The sequence below is a fragment of the Camponotus vicinus genome, unplaced genomic scaffold, assembly GCF_025532165.1.
Source record: "Camponotus vicinus isolate PSW18456_S1 unplaced genomic scaffold, iyCamVici1.0 SCAF_2, whole genome shotgun sequence".
Taxonomy (NCBI): Eukaryota; Metazoa; Arthropoda; class Insecta; order Hymenoptera; family Formicidae; genus Camponotus; species Camponotus vicinus.
Genome location: NW_028141956.1, coordinates 5308173 through 5328887, shown reverse-complemented (window position 1 = coordinate 5328887; position 20715 = coordinate 5308173). Strand labels below are relative to the sequence as shown.

General features: G+C 41.8%; 1 protein-coding gene across 23 annotated transcripts in view; it reads left to right on the top strand.

The window, feature by feature from the left end:
- Positions 1 to 531: 531 nt before the first annotated feature.
- Positions 532 to 20715, top strand: part of Eph (Eph receptor tyrosine kinase) — a 90570-nt gene continuing 70386 nt past the window's right edge. For 7 of the 23 annotated variants that reach the window (XM_083089803.1, XM_083089807.1, XM_083089801.1 and 4 more), the window contains exon 1: positions 533 to 1974. The gene's annotated coding sequence lies outside the window, so the exon portion shown is untranslated. Of the gene's footprint in view, positions 1975 to 20715 lie in introns of all 23 variants that reach the window. The other 16 variants (XM_083089809.1, XM_083089816.1, XM_083089804.1 and 13 more) reach the window with 5 other exon arrangements.

Here is a 20715-nt window from a genome sequence, read left to right as displayed (position 1 = left end):
TTCGAAAGGGTAAAGCTTGCGCACTTTCCACCACTTGATTTAAATATAGAGCGCAATCTCACCGCAGTTTGATTTTAGACTGAAAAATTGAAAATCGGACTTTCAAACCATATATGTGCATCACGAATATTATTTAACCTTTCCAGTCATTAAAACTATAGAAAAATGTGATCTCAATTTTCAATTATTCCCAATCAAAATATTTTTCGACATCATTGATTGAGCCTATTTATTTTTCCAAATAAAAATACTAAAAACTGAAATATAACGAACATAGACATTACATTAATATTTTACACGTAATAATTTCCTAACATGATAAAAGTTTACGGTAAAATAAAATTATAAAACTGAAATTATTCTACACGAAGGAAAAGTGGCATTTTTTTTTTCAAATTAATTTATCACCGAGGGACAGCCTGCGTCTCGATCACGTGATCTCGACGCGGGGGGGATATGTGAAAATCCGAGCAGATTTCTAGCGACAGTTGGAAAGTGCCGTGGCAAGGGCAAAAGTCGACGACGCGCGCGGGATATATTCGTGCGGCCTAGGACACATTCCGGAGTACGAGAGGACGACCGGCCGATGTCACGCCGCCGATATTAGTGCGCATGTGCGCGGGTTACACTTGACGGGCTCAAAAAATCAATGACCTCTCCCTGCCGCGAGATACGTCATAGTCATCCGTCAACGGGCGACGCTCGTCGGGATATCCTCCCGCGATTCTCTCGCACGGGGATCGCGAAGATCGCCCCGACTCGTCTCGAGGCGACGTCGCGCGCCGCGCGCGCGATGACACGCACCGCGCCGGGCATCGACGACACGCGGGACAGGAGTGGGGGGGGGGAGGAAGAGCGCGAGAACGCGGAGAGAGAAGAGAAGATGGCCGGCGCGGCGAGGGTGCAGCTCGGATGGCGGCGCTAGTGTAAGACGGCCGAATAGCGGTACGCGGTGGAAACCAGCCGGGCAACCTCCACCGTTCGACACCGCCGCTCGGCGCTTCAGTTCGTGTCCTCTCGCTGTACACGACGGTTGCGGTCGCGCCGGCGCTTCATTCCTCGCTCGCGCATCGCGAAATACAAACTGAGCAGAACGAGAAAACGTGTTTAACAGAAGGAGAGAGAGGGAGCGAACGGACTTGTGTGTCGCGCGAGAGAAAAATAAACGCGTAGTCAAAGTCGATAAACAAACGTCGGAACAGTAATAATATACGGGTGTTGTATACATCGAGAGATTGTTTTGTTTTTTTTTTTCTATTCTACGCTCGGAGTAAGTCCGCTCTGAAGGTGTCCGCAGTCGCGCCGGTTACTTCGCAGTGAAGTAGTCTACAGTGTGAAAGTGGTGATATAATCCAAGAGTGCGCGGATCCGTTCGCGACGCGTCCCGTCTCCGATAAATTCCTTCTCGCTGATATATATTATACGGTGCAACGATTCGCGTCGGTACGCGGAGTGGCGAGCCGTTGGGGCAAAAGGGAGAGAGGAGAAAGGGGAGGAAGAAGGAGAGACAGCGCACGCGAGAGAGGAGCGCGTACACGCTCTCTCTCTCTGTCTCTCTCTCTCTCTCTCTCCTCGTCGCGTCGCGCGCGCGGTGCACCGCCGCCGTTCGTCCACCTTTCGCGTTGCCGCGAATGCACGGGATAAAATGGCGCTTGCTTTCGTCCGTGCACCTCTATCGACCGTGACGAACTGTTCGACGGGATCGCGTCGGCATCGCTCGCCGGGGCCCTTCTGAGGGAATCAAACGACGTCCCGTGTGTCTCCCGTCATCGTTCCTTCCCGTTCCTCGCCCAGATCGTCGACGTTCGTCGTGATCGTCGTGCCCCTTTCTTTATCTCCGCCGTACCGTCGGGGTACCGTGCGCCAAATAGCGTGTGTGTATGTGTGTGCAAATGCCAGAGAACATCGGGAGCTATCATCGCGAGTGCGGCAATTTCGGGGCAGAGTACCTGCCGACGATGGAGTGAATTCCAGGTGAGTCCAAGTTACATTTCTGCGATAAGCCGTTAGGAATTGCTGCCGATATCTCGCAGGATATCTTTCATCTTGCCAAGTTTCGAGCTCTTTATTTGCGTGATAGCGAATGTGTCGAAAACGAAGATACGGGGTGGACTTGCGATAAGAATCTGATAGTCGCAATGGTTTAGGAACTAAAGGTCAACGCAATATGTGTGTGTGCGTGTATATATATATATATATATATATATATATATATATATATATATATATATATTCACACATAAAATATATATATTATTGTGATAAGAGCGTTAATCTATGACTTTTTACGCCCGCAGTAGCCTCTAGATATCACAAGGCAGCAATTCCGAGATGGTATATTTTGTACTTGATTCGTGCATTGTGAGAATGTAGATGCATCGCGAGGAATTGCGAGACAACTTCGCGGCGACTCACGTAACGGCGAAGTATTAACGATCGGTATCACGGTGAAAGGCATTAATTCGCTTCTCTCGTTCGTTCGACACTCCTAGTAGATTCCGTTCTAGCGCGTTTCCTCGCATTTTCTCGCGTACTTCATTGCACTACGTTCTACGAAAAATTAAAGAGTCGTGAAGTTGTACGTGTGAAATTTAAAAAATCGCAAAAGCGAAATTTCACGATATTTCTCTCTCACATAAGAGAATAAGCGAATGCATTTAATGAATTTTTTTTCCATCTTTTTTCCATTCTTTCCTCTTGAAATATCTGAACCTTCTACATAAAATCGATCCAATCTGTGTGACATAAATTTTCCTCGATCAATGCTCGATCAATATTATATTTTCAGTCACATGTGTCAAGAGGCCCATGTGAAATTTCTTGGAATTATATAATCTTTTCAAGATTTTTAAAATTACCTTGCTAATTTTCCTGAATTTATTTGAGCTTAAAAAATACAAGAGAGAGGATGCATTATATAAATAAAATGCGATTAAATGTCGAGAGAGAAACCGAGAAACTCACGGTACTTAGTTTTCTGTAAAATACTATGGACGGTTAATGCCATTTGTACATTCGTGCAAAGAAATTTTGGGGCACCTAGGGTCACGCAACGACACATGCGACACGCGATATACGTGTGCATGTATGTACATAGATAATACGCGTGTGTGCACAAGCGAGCGCGAGCGTAAGGCTTACGCGCGCGCTTTCGCACGCGCCGAAACGTGCCGAAGAACGCGCCTTCGGCATAGCGCGCGGCGCACAAATACGCACGATGTTGTACCACACGGAAAATGACAGGCCGACGTGTTTGAGCTCGACTCTACGCGCAAATATTTTACGCGGGCAAACACTCGCCGCGACGGATCGTATCGTTTCCTCTTTCTCTCTTTTTCTCTCCCTCGCTCTCTCGTTGCGCGGCAAGAGAATTTTCTTCCTCGTTTCGTGTTACGTAATCCGTCAAACGTCAAAACGCGATTCCGCGTGGAGTCATTTTACGGAGTGGTTTGCGTTTGGGGTTACCATCCAATTTTTTTTTATACGGGATAGTAAGATTCCCCTTTTACGCTTTCTTCGAAATTAGAATCGATCAAATGTTATCGACATATGTTTCATGATTGTCGTTACAAATTTTTTATTTGCACTATTTATTCAATGTATTTCGTGGTATTTTACATATAATAGTAGAGAATTCACGTTAAAATCTTAAATAAATATATCGAATATGCTTAGCTTTATTTTATTTCAATAAATTTCTTTTAATTTATACAAATTTATCTGAATAATATGCTTTATGGACGTATTATATTATTTAATCTTCTGATATTTAAAAAATCATATAAATGATGCAGTAAGCTTGACTTGAATAAAAAAAAATAATTTATGTATCGACGAAAAGAATAAATGACCAGATTAAATTCCAACAAATCCACGTAATTGACGTAGGAAATGATCGTAAAAGTTGAAGAAATCGGACGGAGGAAAATGGATTTTCGTGACACGATCGCGTCGCAAATATGTTGAACGAACCGATTGTTATCGCGTGGTTGACAGTGGACGTTTAGGTAGAAGCGTGGTAATCTTTCGGCAGGCTATTAGGTGAAACAGGCCACACAACCCTCCGCTTTTCTACCTGTTGTTGATTTGGACAGGTAACGCAGATCCTATACACAAGATTTACCTCGAGCTTACGGAGCGTGTAATCTTTTCAAATTTTCGTTTGTGAAACGTGAGAAAGCGTTATTACCAAATAATATTTTTTCCAATGAATAAAGATCTACCGTACGATTGGTTGGGTGGTTTGACACAAATTGTATTTTAATTCAAAATTTACGCACACGCTCGAAATACGTATTCTTTAAAATGTATGAAAAATGTATAACTTTAAAGATCTCGGAACATATAGTATGTGAATTTTGATAATTTAATGAATTTTCAACAAAAATGATTAATATTGCAATTTTCTATTTTTGATCCGTATTTCTTTTTTCTCTTTTTTTTTATGTTGAAATTGGGATCTAGAAAAAATATTTTTAAATATGAAAAATTGCGTACGATTTTTTAGTTTCGAGTTTTGTTATGACTGGACATGTTATTTTTTATTTTTAAATACGATACTTGATGAAATTATTTTTTTGTAAACAAAAAATCTTGTGAAAACAATTTCTCTACATTTGTGAAATTTTTGTTTAACTAAAGAAAGACATGGATAACGATGGAAAAGGTGTACTTGTTTAACATGTTCGTTGCGAAACATTTGTCGTTCCACGAAATAATCGGAGAATTAAAGGGCTAAGCAGAGAAAGTACGCACGGTGCGCAAAATAACGACAATCTAGTTTATTAACCATTAACCTCTCCATTAACTATTATATTCGCAACATTTAGCGGTTCGCGTGCAATATCGCGCTCTCGCGCGTTCATAAAACACGACAGTTTCAAAACAGTTTCCGCTTCGTTCGCAAGCGCGTTGAAGTAGCGCCGGTGGCCTCGTTTTACGATATAATCGTGTAATCGATTTGGTAACGATTGAACCGCTTCTCGCGATCCACGAATACATTCTAATTACAAGGAAATAGGGTTAATAAAACAAAATTCAAATGTTGTCGCGTTACGCGTGCGTTAAGTATAATATCGCGTGTAGACTTTAAATTTCCATATTTTACATTTCTTTCGTGCTCCAATTATTGTCTTATTTAAATAAAAACATTTGCGAAAATATGTTATATAATTTTTATATATTTTTACAAATATCCTTTAAAAAAGTGTATATATATTTTTTTCCTTATAACTAAATAAACTTTATATTACTTGCAAGAGTCGTAATCAGATAAATCAGAGCAAAATAAAATTTAGTAAACAAAAATGCATAGTAGTGCGATTATACAAAAGACATATCCGGGCGATTTTAAATCCTAAGGTGCATCAGAGGGAGAATTATAATCGCGCGTGCACGTAGAATATAAACGTCCGCAGCGACTTACCCGTGTCCCTCGTTTTCCCTCATATTTACACCGACGTGACTCCGAGAGCTTACGCAATTTCATAAATGAATCGACCCGCTTCCGTCATTAAAGCGTAATTCCATTTTCGGTGTCCTCCTTCTTCCTCGCTCAGCTCTCGCGATTAGCCTCAGTTTATTGTAGAACGTATAAAAGCCGCTAATTGTCCCGTATCCTCTTTCTTTTTCGTCCCAGACGCGTCTACCGTCTTTCATACGTCGGACATGATGAGAGAAAAAGAGAGAGAGAAAAAAAGAAAGAGAGCTAGCAACGTGAGAACGAATCCCCTATGTTTGTCTCCACGATGCTATCATCGAGATCTTGCCCGATAATCATCGATGGACCGTTAGACGAAAACGATCGCGGACTCTGCCGAGATATCGCGTTATCCCTCTCCCCTCTCTCTCTCTCTTCATATCTCTCTTCTCTACTCACTCTTCATCTCGCTTCGCATACATACGTAAGTTCCCGGGGGCGAATCTGCGCGAAAATTAATGAAACCTAAGCTTCAGTTGTCAAGAGAGCCCCATAGGCATCCCTAGAACACTCGAGGCGAAACGTTATCCGAAATATTATTCCCTTCGTTTGACTTTGACAAGAAGAGTTAACGCTATGATGTGGTCTAGAATTAAGGCAAAATAGTGACGTTTATCGTCGTATCAATTCTGCTCATGATTTCTAGAGATATAATTTAATTTTTCTAGATGTAGAAAGCTTCAGAAAAATTAGAGATTGGAGAAGCATTTTACAATTTCACAGAATAATCTTTATAAATATATCATGAATGTAAGAGCATGCGCGTGTTATCATTAACATCATCGTGTATGTGTGTGTGTGTATTTGCTTACGTATCAGAAATTATTAATCCCCAGGCCCTGAAGAATTCTCATACTTCACTGCGCGCTCCTGAGAGGCAATCTCATCGGCCTGGCGAGGATCGGAGCAATTAATTATGATTACTGGTATTATTAGAGACGCGCACTAGCGTGTCTATCGGCGGTCGACGCGTGTGCGTGCGCGAGTGCGTTCGTCGCGACGCGCTGACTCGGCTCGCTCGTTCGAAGCGAGCTTACTCGCCGCTGGTGTAATTGCATCGTGAAAGTGTTACAAAGCGATCCTCGTCGACTCCGTGAAAACGTGTCGCGTTGCATTGCATTGCATTGCGTTGCGTTGCATTGCGTTGCATCGCGTCGCGTCGTCGCTCGATCGACCGCGGACTTGTAGACGTAGTGAAAGTAGTGCAGCCACCTGGCTCGTCCTTTGAAAACCTGCAACTCGTACGTATATACCGTCGCCATTTATGCGCAACAATCCGGTCCCGCGAGATAGACACAAGCTAGGATTGAACTTTTCAAACGCTCCGAGAAGAGAAGATTGTCCTCGCGTTTCACAAAAACTCCGACAGCATCCACGGGCTCTAAAAGAGATCGCTGCGTTTTTAACCAAATTTCTTTGTCTATAATCGGTTCTACAAATATTAAAATGAAAATTGCGCTTTTTTTACTTGTAGCTTTTACATGTATATATTAGGCGTTCTTTGCTTTTATTCTTTCACTTTCATCTTTTCCGCGTTTAAGTCTTTGAAAGGCCGAGATATATTCATAAATATAGCGGCGGTTTTCGAGAATCTCGGAATAATGTAAGGATTATGCAGGGTATTAAGAAAGTTCTACAAAACGGAATGCGTCGTCATGGACAGGAGAGAGGGCGCCGATTATAATCTCACCTTACATTTCCGACACGCCGACAGGTCCTTCTGCAACCGCGCGTAATCTCGCTCGCTCATCTGGGATGTAGGGTTACCCGGTGGTGATCGTCGCCGGCGTCAGACGAGTGCCTGCAGTTGGAGCGCATTGTGCAACTACGTGCATCTCGGGGGATATTACTATGTTATTCGTGAGGTCCCATTTCGACCGGACACGGAAAATATCTACGAGACCGGATAAAATCTCGTTGCGTCGTTTCCGACGAGCGTGTCTGTGAAAATTCATTTTTTCGAGTCGGCCAGTTGTTTATATTTATAAAGACTACGGTATATAAAGAAAGTTTGCATTTTTAATGAGAACTCGTGACTACAGTGTCGTAACTTTTAATTAGAAACGTTACTTTTTTTTTGCATCAAGCCACTGACACAATTTAAAGTAATATTTGTATTTTCTTTTAATTGCGATCTCTCTTCGTCAAAAAAAGGCAATATAATCCTTGTTTCGTATCCATGTTCGAAAAAAAGAAAACGATATTGAGTATAGTTACAATTTAATATGCGCAAGCACTATCTGTGCGTACCCGTACATTTGTTAAAGTCATCAGATACCACTCGGACGATTAATTACATTCCTGATATGTTGCTAATCCTCGTCGTTTAAAATTGTACGTCATGGTGATCCGAGTGTACGCCGATCGTTAGATCTTTTAGATGATTGATATCGAGGATTTCTTCATGGCCGTTTAAACGAGACGAATAGAAACGTCACCTTATCTGCTTACGAGAGAGTCGACGAGGCGTCCAATGTGTTTCCGAGATGGCCGCGTCTCTTCTTCGTTTCTTAGTCTACAAATTACACGCGATACGAGATTCTCGTATAGCTACTGGAATTTTTAATGGATCCGCTATGGCTATTTGCATATTTCCATGACATCTGTCATGGACTGATTTACTGCCTCGTGTCGAGCGATACGTTCGCTTACACAAGCGACGGCGGAATTGATAATTATTCCTACTGGAATTAATAAATTTCATTAAAAATAAGGGAGAAAAAAAGAGAGAGTAACGGGAGATTTTCTCATTCCTGCCTAAAATAAAAATATTTGTGGAGACGAATGGCAAAAGATTAACGCGATTGTCGCTCGACGGCCTTTAAGCATATGAGTTTTCTCGTAACATTCGCTTTGGATATCAAATTTCTCTTACAAAATATCCGGTGCACACATCGTTAACGATCGGACAGCAGAAAAGTAAAAGAGAGGAGGAATCAGTTATAAAAACTGGTTACGTAATTTGATTTATTCGCGATTTTTGCTCGCGCGATGTTACGAGCGTCGAGAAAGAGGGACGCTAATTTTTTCGTCTTTTATACAGCGCGCGAGTGTGTGTCGAAATACTCGCGGGGCGTGAGTTACGGCCGCTCGTTCGTCTGTCAGATTGCGGTTCTTTCAGGCGATGGAAATCATTCGAATCGCCTTGAGTGCCGTGGCGATCGATTCCGCGGGCAACAACGATCGGGAGCATAATGGAAAAAGAGAAAGAGAGAGAGAGAGAGCACCTGTCTGCGGTATAGCAATAGTAATTACGACAGTGTAACGTGCTGAATTACGAAACACCCCGTGGATATCGCGACACCGCGCGTCACGGGGTGAAAGGTCTCCCCACTTTGATATCCATAAGAAACTTACGTCGTGATCGCATGCTTGCATGTGCACGTTATACGCGCGCACACATACCCGCTCGGATGCAAAGTCGACAGCGAAATTATTGGGGAATTCGCAGATGGTTTATCGGTGGTCGATTTAATTAAAACGTTCGGGCGGACGTCTTTTATAATCGGCGGCCGATATTCGTCGCCATCGATATTAATTTGCGAAATCGGCCGTGAGACAAATACTTTCGTCGACCTAATTGTTCGACGCTCGGGCGCTTTATAAGCGGATTCGCATTTACATACATTACGCCGCGAACGACGACGGATACGAATGTCGGTAAACGTTATCTTCGATTTTTCGATAGACCGCCTCCCAGCTCCCCGTTAGTCATCGGGCATTACGTACTTTCTCTCGCGCCGATCATCGCCAGCACCGGAGAATAAAGCGATCGTTATCGTCTTTGCGAAAGAGTCATTCGTCACCCCACGCGCGAGTAAGATCGACGGGAGAGACGGGTGTCTTCTTTTTTCGCTCATGAATTTCTCGCTGGGGTAAACTGGTGGCTTCATTGTGTCCACGTGGCCGACCTTTTGCTTTAACGATCGACACGCGCATCCCTTTGACAATGATTACTGTGATCAGGAGCATTGTCGGAGATACGAGATAAGCGATTGTTAGGACCACCGATGTTAACGAAATACTTTTTAATCTTATTTGAAAAATCTTATTAAATAATGAAATCGCGTCAGTAGTATTTCATTTCTTTCAAGAGCGAGAGAGAGGACGGGAAACGGCAGAAAGTTGAATCAATTGGAAAATGAAAAGTAGATTTAGGAAGCTTAGAATTGGTAGATTAAGAAGTCAGATTCGTGTCTCTTTTCCTAAAGTAAAAGCCGAAATATAATGATCTCGCGATAAATTCGGCGAGAAAATATTCGACTCTCGTCCCTCGCCGAAACGAAGATCCGATCGTCGATTCACGGAGGGCCTCGCGTTGCATTATTATTCGATAGCGGTTCCAGAGGGAGAGAGCTCTTTCGTTGGTAGGTGAAGAATAAATTTCGCACTGTCACTGGAGGAGATAAATGTGGCAGCCGTCGCGACGAATGGAGAAGTCTGGCTCCGATTATCGATATCATTCGCGGCCCTTCGCATTACGCACGTGTATAACGACGCGATTCTTTTTTGCATTTTAATCCTCCGAATTCATTCCGGAAATTGCCTTGAATCGTCAGGTATAAACATAAATCTTTATAAAGATTTACCTTATTTGAAAAATTCTTCGTTTAAAATACATTATTGGAAAACAGAATACGTTATTGATGAAGCGCACTTTTTTTCCGCCACTAACTTTATTAAATATTTGTGCTTATATAATACAAGGCGGAATAAAAAAATTGTATTGCCATCGAAAACCATAATTCCAATATCAAATTACATAATGGAACGTATATACGACTCGCTAATGACGAGAGGATTAAGACGGCGGTATAATATTTCCTGAGAAAAGCGGCGCCAAGAGAGGGTACGCTACACGACAAATTACCGGCGATAATTACCAAGATTTCGTTCGTCGAGGGGCGATGGATCTAGGTTTATTTTCTTGTTGACGGCTCGCCGTTGAATGAACGAGTCTCGCCTCCTTCGTTCGTTCGCTGCTCGAGTTTCATGGGAATCTGGCCAATGGTAGTGTCTCTCTCTCTCTCTCTCTCTCTGTCTTTCTTTCTCTCTCTCTCTTTCTCTCTCTATGAATCTTTCTTGCGCGCGTCTTGCGTCGCGCATATGTTCTTTCGTTCTCTTAGCGTCGTCGGGCCACTTTTTGGGAAGTGGGCGTACCTCTTTCCGGTTTTCGACCCATTGTGTCCTGCCTCGCTTGTTGCGCTCGCTCGCTGAGAATGCGAAGCTGCATTCGCGAGCGCGTGCAGGCACAGGACCGGATTATCCCTACCTGTTTCTGCGCCACGCACGCACCTATAGATGCCTGCTCCTGCCGAGGTACGCAGCATTTCCTACATGTCGTATGGGAGAGGTATTTTCGCACTGAAATACACGCGGCAAAACTCGTCGCGTTTTATACGACGATTAAACGCGACGAATCTATTGACTGTAAAATTTCCTCTAAAATAAAATCTGTGTAGCGTAAAATATTGTGTAAAAATATTTGTGAAGAAAAGTGATTTATTAATTTGGAATAATTTATAATAATTATTTAGAATATTTATTTAAATAATTTTATTTAAATTAACTTAGAATATTTAGATATTAATTTAGAGTAATTATTATTTTTAGATATTAATTTAAAATAATTATTTAAATAATTTTTAGATATTGATTTAGAATAATTATTTAAATAATTTTACTTAAATATATATCGCACAAACTTTCCAAAATTTATCTATTTAGCGCATTAAAAATTTTTATACGGAACAATTGAAACTTTCGTATAAACTTATGAATAGCAATCTCGCCGGGGCTCGACGTCACTCAACTTATCATCCTGTTAATCGCGATCACAAATGCGTGACATTAGATCTAAGCCACTATAAATCACGTATCTGCCTCGGCATCTTTACGAATCTACTTTCGAGTTTAAAGATTGTTCATCGCGCGCGAGTGATCGATCCAGTTCGCGCGCTCCGCTTTCTGAATTTCCTAATAAAAAGATCATCGCGTCAGAATATAACGTTTGAACAGGAGCCGTTGAACCGGAAAGATTTAAACGGCTACCTATTTATGCCGTCTATGGTTAATAGCAGCGCACCGCCAATAGCCGATAGTCGGTCTAACTGTTCAGTGGCAAATAGATATTGAAGAATGACGACAGCGTGCCGCATTTTGATGAAGGATTCTGTGCAAGAAGGACGTGGCCACACGAGATGTAGGAACCGTTAGAACTAGTGCTTCTTTCCCGTCTCCTTCTCCTCCTCTTCCCGGCCTCGTGCTCGCGCGCGCGAACGGTTATCTCGTCGAGAGGATCAAAAGATTCGGGTCGAGGTTAATCTCTACCTCGTCGTCCGACAGGCACCTGCGATTAATTTTGTATCTTTTCCTCCAGTTCCTCGATATCCTTTTCCTCGTACGTCTCTCTCTATCTGTCTTTCTCTCTCTCTTTCTCTCCCCTTTTTTGGACACGCAATTTTCGAGAAAAAGAACGAGGCTCGCGTTCGTGATATTCGAGCACGAGGCTCCAATTTACCTCGACTCTCGCGCATCTTAATACTCTGTAATTTGGCGCGTAAATATTTACCATAAGAATATCCGCTCGAGCGAGATTTTTGCAACGGCAGGGCATTTTTTCACATGGGAGATTATTTTCCGCGATCGCAATGAAAAGGAGCACTCGTTGTTCGGAAGAATTGAGCTCGTCGTTTCCTCTTCCGCGATTCATTCGCCGCTCTCTTTACCTTGCAAGCCTCCGCCGAACGTGTAAATTTACGGATCAAACGGCATGTTAATCGATCCGCACGACATCGTTCGCCCGCCCCGAGCCGCGCGTATGTTTGTTCGGGATCTTTATTCGCTGCCGGCTCGTAGTTTGCACCGTCTAACGCGATGAAAGGAGCTCGTAGGTCGTAGAAGGATCCAAAGGCTTTCGATAACCCCGTCTTCGCTTCTCCTTTTTATGATCGCGCACGTTTGATGCGTAACATGTGTCAGCTTCTCTCTTCTATCTCCCTCTCTCCGTCCCTTTGGCTGGACCTTCCGAGTTTCTACTGCCTCGGGAGAATCCTTGGCTAAATATTTGACGTGCGAGCGCGCGCAGCTGCGACGGGATTCCGAAACGCCGAACAAACGATCGGGGATCGGCAAAGATATATACCGTTCATTATGAAATTCCACCTGGTAATCAGAGGACGGAGACTCCTCCTTTTACGAACGCGATGAATCGAGCTTCTTTTAACGCACCGCCGATAATAGCGTCTTTGCTTATATATGTTTAACTTATTATGTACATCTAAGAAAATTTACGCAAAATTAGAAAAGTTACATCTCTTACTAAAAAAGGGTTTACAAATAAAAGTATATATTAACATTTTCCAAAAATTTTGACACGTCTGACATTTCGCATACAACAGGCAAATAATTTTCATTCTCTTTCTCTTTTTCTGTCGGAGGAATAAATTATTCATTTAAAAGAGAAATTCGCGCGATTCAATATACAGGAATCAATGACCAGATCACGTGCAGTCGATGAAAAAGCATCGAATTGGAATAAATGATCTACATGGTCGGCGCACACTTGGAAAGCATCGCGGTGGGAGCGATGATATTCTTTTGAGAAGAATATCGAGCGATTTGGCCGAAATTTCACGCTGTTTAACCAATCGCGATGATCCGTCACCTGCCCGCTGGTAGCAGCGTGTGAGAAAGCATCGTTTAACGCACAAACTCGGCAAAGCGGATCGTTTTCCTTTGTCAATGGATCGCGCGCGCGCGTCATCCGGAAATACCGACGTCGCGCGTTTAGCAAGATGCCAGCTTAGAAGTATATATCGCATCCGAGGGCCTTTATGCCTCGACGTGGGACACCTGGGATCCTCTTTCTCTCTCTCTCTCTCTCTGTCTCTCTGTCTCTCTCGTTCGAAGACGACGACATTGCCCATTCGACACCTCTTCGTATTGAAAACCGTTGTCCATCCGCTCGTGTAAGAGTCGATCGATCGAAAGTAAAGAGAAGGCGGGTCAATTTGTCTCCGGATGATTTGGAGAGCTCATGGGGTGTGTGTGTATCGTACTTCATGCCGTGTAACGTTCTCCTGCTGAGAACAAACGTTATAACGCCGTTGTATATCCAAGATTCACTTAACACGTGATATATACATATCGATTATCGATCGCGCGTATTTCGAAGTCGATCTACGTTGCTCTTTCGCTCTTCTAAATTTATTCTTTGTTTCTCTTTTCGCGAACTTTATTTATCTTTTAAATTTACTTTTTAAATTTATTTTTTAAATTTCAGTAGCAATTCCTAAATAATATCTAAAATTAATTTTAAATGAATAAAAAGATGAGGGGTCTTTAAATTATCGTTTAAAATTAAAATTTTAGATATTTGTTTAAAAACTGCCGAAATATTTAAAAAATAAATAAAGTTCGCGAAAAAAGAATAAAATATATATCTATCCGTTTATTTTTATTAAATTTGTCTGTTAATTATAAGGATATCTATTAAAATGACTAGCTCATCATTGTTAGATAAATAAAAAATGCAAACGCGCATAAATTACAAAGAATAGAATCTTTCTTGACTGGAATTTATCAAGAGATATGATAATTTTATCATTACCTTTTTATCAAACAATAGTTGGTTTAAGAATAATTCTCGATGCAAGGATCAAACTCTGGTTGCGTATTGATATCGGATATAGATTAATATCTCATCGCCACGAGTTTTCTTAGAAACGGTGACTCAACTTTTTGTATCGCGCATCACCGCAGCGAGGTATTATTAATTCCTAGAATCGATGAGAATTACAGAGTAATCAGGTTCTTATCGTGTTTATTATCATTAACGTTGCGAAAGATAGGGAGTAAGAAAGAAAGAGAGATAGAGAAAGAGAGAAAAGTAGTTCGTGAGAAGAAATAAGATTCGTTAGATCTATCGCTCTCTCGTTTTTTTTTATTTTTTATCTTTGGCTACTTGCGCGTTACAGAAGTAGGTTAAGTCAATGTCCGAGAAGGGAGGTGATTTAAAAAGGCGTATTTACTGAATTTCCTTTAATCGACCTGTGCGTGTGTGCGCGCTCTTTATTCCTTCCTGTTCCTTCCTTCTCTCTCTTTTACGGTGTCTGATGAGTTCGAACTTAAAGATCTCCGATGATTGCGATAGTGTCCACTTATCGACAAACAGACTCTTTCAAAAGGTTAATGATTTCAAGCCTTGCCGGTCGCTCAAAGAAAGATGAAAGAAAAATATATAGCTTGCATATTTATACGCGCGAGAGAGCACATACACATCTCGGCGCTATTTAAGTATGCACGCGCGTCGTCTTCGTCGTCTCATCGTTCTAACGGTACCCACGTCTCTCTCCTATTTGTTTAATAATTATCGCGCGATCGAAGAGAGTTTCGCATCGGAGAGAAATCCCGACGCTTCGTTAAATATGATTTATGAATGCCGTTACATTATCATCGTGCCGCACGATTCACGCGTAGGCGTAAAAGCGCGCTCGCACGTTAGAATTCGCGACACATTTTCCATAAAAAGGAATTATCCACCGGTGATTTATTCGTCATAAATAATTCGACTCGATGTATTTATAACGAGTCGGTATTTCGCGATCGTGGCTCGCTCACGCCAGGGAATATAAGAATTTTATAATCCGTAAAGCTATCGCCTTTGATTATTTATAACGAATAATTCAGGGAATTAAATCCACCGGAGATTATGTTTTCCGAAATCATTCGAATTTACATGTACATCTGCGTATTTTAGTAAGTGAAAACAGCTAAATATCGATTTATTTAATATCCACTAGTATATGTCGATTAAAATAATTATTTTTACATGATTCTTGAATTTTTTAAACTTTTTAATTTTACAAAAAGATGGGCCAATTAGAGCGTGAATATATTATTAAATTTGCTTAAAATTATTCCGAATATTTTTCTAATAATTCAGAAATTCGATGCAAATATAAAAATAATTTTGTATATTATTCAGATGTCACGAGAGTAGAAAATCAATACATGTAATAAATTACGGAAATCAATATACAATTTCTTAATTAGCGGTTCTATTTCTTGATTAGCCCCAACAGACGGCGATTTCGAGCTTTTGTACGTGTCGACGAAGTGAAACGCTTAATCGGCATCCGAGTGGATCCTCTCGAAAATTGAGAAATCAGAAGCGTGTATACGCGAGAGAAGAACGTGCGCACGCCATATGCGTGTTTCCTCTCCTCCTCTGCCCCCTCTCGCCCCGATTCTCCTCTCTTTTTGCTGTCTGTCCGGGCTAGGTTATATACAGAGAACGTGTCCACCTTTCCTTCCCTATCGGGCGGCTACATTAGCCTTTGTAGATAGCGTTAAGTGCTCCTGAGTATATCCAGGCCCGCCAATGCTGGTGGATCTCCAGCTGTCTCGGTATATATCGGTACGTGCGAGGTCTCGTCACACGAGCCCGAATACCGACTATTGGCTTCGAAAACCGCTTCTTTTCGGACATCGCGTGTTGCTTAAATACAATCGGTGTCGCATCGATAGATTCCATTCGAGAGATCATTTGCATGCAATTATAATTATTTTAATTTTTATTTGCGCGAAGTGGAAATTTACAAGAACTATGTGTAATCAATATTAATATATTTCGAATAACAAGGAGAAATATATATTTATTTTATTAATAAATATGTATTTAAAATTTCATATTTAAAGAAAAAAATATATAAGGTAACAGGAGATATATTCATTATCGAATACGAATAAATAAAATGTTTAAAAAATAACGCACGCAAAAGTAGGAAAAATTCATCTGATGATAATTATCTTTTCTGTTTGAGAAATTCCTTTGAAAAATCGCTTACTCTTTATCGGGAACGCAAATTTCCTTGAAATCTCACGAATCATCAGAGGACTCACTCGCGCGCGAAATCACTAATTATCGCTTTCTGGTGGGAATAATAGTGATTACGCGCGTAACTCGTTATAATTCTAGCGAATACGTGACTTTTTATTTTCGCCTCGGCTCGGGATCGGCCTCTTGCGCGCGAGTCATTAGTATTGCTCATCTCGATGTTATAGTACCTCGATAATACGCGCGCCGAGAGAGTCGGCCGCGCGTGAATGTACCAATTATTGAGCTTGAATGAAAAATGGACGGATGGTGCAAGAAAGATGCCTTTCGCAGCCACTCCTCCGGAGAGTTAGTATAATCTTTATCGTTCTCGAATCCGGCTCGCGCACTTTTCTCGTCATTCGCGTGAGACGCGACATTTCGGTAGACGAGCGACCGTGTTCGTTTTCTTTTCTCACAATGTCTGAAAAAGGATAGACATACATACGCACACTTATGCCCCGCTCTCCCTGGACTTTGAGACGCGCGAACTAATAATTTGTCTCTCTGTAACGAGTAGAGGCTAATAAAACGTAATGGCAATGTCGCGTACCAAGTGAAGCGAGATATACGTGTCACGCGTCGGACTGTAATCTCGTATGTAAAGCAACCCGCCATTGTACACGGTGTCCCCGTAGTTATGAGAGAGTCTACAAGCGAGCCCTCTTCCTGCCTTAGGGCGACCGTGTGATTCTAACGGCGTCCAGGCGCGACGATGCGCGCCGCTCTTGATCAACGATCCGGGGACGGTTTTTTATTGCTGCGCAAGATCTCCCTGTGCGGAGCCCAGGCAAAGACTCGTAGGAACGTGTGTCGAAAAATTAACGAAAGGGAAAACAGAAAGTAAAATTTAAAAATAAAAGAGACTCAATCGTAAAATGGATCTTGATACCAAAATATCCCGTTGTTTTTTACTTTTCACACGTTTTAAGACTGTGACTTCGAAACTTGAGATTCTCCGTAAAGTATCTATCTTAAGCTTATAGATGTATACGTCGAAAATTTCGTTGAGGTAACTGCCGCGGGTATGAAACGCGCATGCAATGAAAACAAGCGACGAGTGGCGAGAAAAATCGTGGAGGCACGATACGACTCGTAAAAGTCTCGCTAAAAGTCGTAAAAACCATAGGCCGGTCGGCGTTAAAGCCGTAACGCGTCACAATGACGAGTTACAGCTTCGACGTCTTTACTTTCATTTGTGCTTTAATGAAGAAGAGAAAAGAATTCGCACAATTATACGCATGGTAAAAAAAAACGCACGCATTTAGTCGCATCAAAAAGCGCAACGTTGATAATGTTGAATTTTTATTATTCTCTCTGATCTTCAAACATTTAATCATCTTGTATGACTACATAATTACATTTGAATATGTTACAGCGATTTAATATGCATTTTACGTAACAATATAAAAAAATCATTTTATACAGTAAAACGGAATTATTTGCGAGATATTTAAAATTGAAATATGGAGAAATTGAAATATGGAATTGACATTGTTACATAATATTATAATATTGAATTATAATAAATTATGCAATGTAAATTATTCACGGCATTTTTAGATTTATTTCCTCGCGATTCATCGTTTTCTCGCAGTGTGCATTGATTTTTTTCTATGACTTTTATAACTTTGACATTACGGATGCTTTCGTAAAATACACGTTAAAAGTGTCTTTTATAGTGCTCTTGGGACGATGCGACGCGACAGTGTGTACGCGTATATACGTTTGTGTGACCAGAAGCAATTCGAACCACGTATACGCGATCACTCCCCGATGACTCGGTCTATTTTCGAAATTCCATCCCTCTCGGCCAAAGTGCACTCCTGTGTAGTGCATCGCACCGTTACGATTACTTTTTCTTTCCGTTACAGCGTTTCTTCCTTAAATGCGCACGCGAGTATTCATGCACACGTTAATTGAGGAGAGAAATCTGGTATCATAGTCCTACGAATTTATTCTGCGACTTGTTAAGGCAGACGTTAAGAAACATACGCGTATCTTGTAAATTTTAACATTTTTTTAAATAATATATAATTTTCAAATCTTATTTAAAATTGCGCATTATCCTAATGTAATCTTTTTAGCAGATTTCGAATGCAAATATTACAAAAATGTGCACTGCTCCGTTTTTCTCGCTTTCCGTGCAAACGTAATTCATCTCGTTTCTCTGATTAATTAAATGCCAAACCTTTTGCTCTTGTAATCTCCGAGTGTAACATCGCACGATTTCTTTCTTTTTGCGCTTGATACGCGAAATGTGAATTCAGCATATGATATTCCCGGGCATTTTAATACCGAAGGAATTTTAAAAGGTCCGATTTGTCATAGTTTCCGAGAGCGCGAGCCCGGTCGACGAACCTCTTAATTGGAGAAGCTATATGACACTGAAGAAAAACGGCCTGGGAGGAAGATGGTTAGTTTATTCTGGCGGTAATTAAAAAATTCGTACACCTTGCACGCCCACTACCTGAGCTACTATTCTCAGGCCTCGATTAATTACCGCCCGGAGTGCGTTTCATTGTTAGAATTATTTATTCGTAGGGGCTGTTGCAGCGTAAAAGACGGAAAAGGCAAGACTCGCGGAAGACAGGGCGCGAAGATAAAGGAAGAACGGTTCGCAAAGGTCACTCTACCGTAGACGCGAAATTGTTTGGCAAGAAAATGCTCAGGATGGTGCCTCGGTAACCGAAGGTTATCTTCGAATCTCGTTCAAGGTATACGAAGTGTCCGTCTCTCGCTCACGTGTGTCCCGTTAATTCGGTACGGGCGCGAGGCCGAGCACATATCGCCAAGTATAATAATTAATAATTATCGAGATAAGAATAATCCCTCGTTACATACTCTCTTACCACGTGCACCGGCGAAACGAGAGAACGGCGTGTATCTTTCAACAGCGTGCGATCATAATCGCGTTATCTCTCGAGAGACGCCATCTTTTTTCTCCTTACGTCTGATTTAGCCATTCGCCGCATTTGCGATATCGATCTCTCGAGTGCGGATCATAAATTAATATATAATGCATCTCGTACTTTCACGAGAGGCGCGCGACTTTCGATGGCTCGTTAGGTCGCCTCGATGCGTAAAACACCAAGAGAGAGGAGAACGTCAGGCGATGGAAAAAGCAGCAGCCGGGGGAGAATCGCGCACGGTGTACACGCATGCACGCGTTCTTTATAGCGGATAGAGAGAGAGGGAGAGGGAGAAAAAAGGAGAAAGAGAGAGAGAGAGAGAGAGAGAGAGAGAGAAGCATATTGTAGTGTCCGTGCATTAGCGGGACTCCGGCACGGTCGAGTATATCATTAAATATGAGAGCCGCTGAGTCGGGAGCAGCTCGATCCTTTCTTTTTTTGTTTCCTCGTCGAGTCGCGTCCTCCGTTCTCCGCCTAGCTCGGTTTTCCTCGTCGCACCTTTGCCTTCTTCTCTGCTGTCGTCTCTTCCTCTTCGCTGCGTTCCAGCGTCTCTTCTCTCTTGACCGGCGAACTCTCCTCTCTTACCTCCCATCCTTCCTTCTCGTTTCACTCGGTTCACTCCTTTATCCTCTCTCCGTCCTTCACCCTCTTTCCGTCTCCTTCCGTCCTTTTCGCCCTAACCGACTTAGTTCTACCTGAGTCGTCCAAGTCTCTCCCGCGGCTTCGCTACCCTTTACTTCTCTCTAAAGGTGCGTTTATATCATGTGAACGCATGAATAGAGATGTGATTAAAGCCGAACGAATTTGCTTCTTTGTAAAAGGTATAAGCTAATAAATTATTAACGATATCCGTATTAAAGTTACTGTGCTATAGTTGAAATTATGCATTCAAAAAGAAATAAATTTTACATTACTTTATATCGTTCTTAATCATAAGCTGTAGAATAACAATAATAAAAATTTTTATATTTAAAGCGGAATAGATGATAATTGATTCTTGATCTAATTGAGGAATACAAAACAAGCTTGCATGAAAAAAAGAGAAGGAGAGACTGAGTCTACTTTATGATTGAATTTTAATAACAATAAAAGTTCAAATCTCCAAATTGCGATAATCGAGGAATAAGATGCAATTCTTAGCACCGCGGTGCATTTCAAATAGGGCACGCCTGGACCGTTGCCAGAGAAATTCATTCGCGATGAGTGCGGACGCACCTTTACCTTTTCATTCTCCGTCTCTCGTTCTCTTCCTCGCCGCTTTCCTCTTTCCGCTAGCGATGCCTCTCGTAATTGGCGTGACACGCTCTCCCATTCCTTCGTTCTATGAGTCGCGGGAGAAGCGGAGCGTACGGACGATACCCTCTACGTCGTCCTCCGTCCTCGAGGACCCAACGCGATGCCAAGGTTAGCGGCTCGATATACAGTGTCGCGTATATTCTCGATGA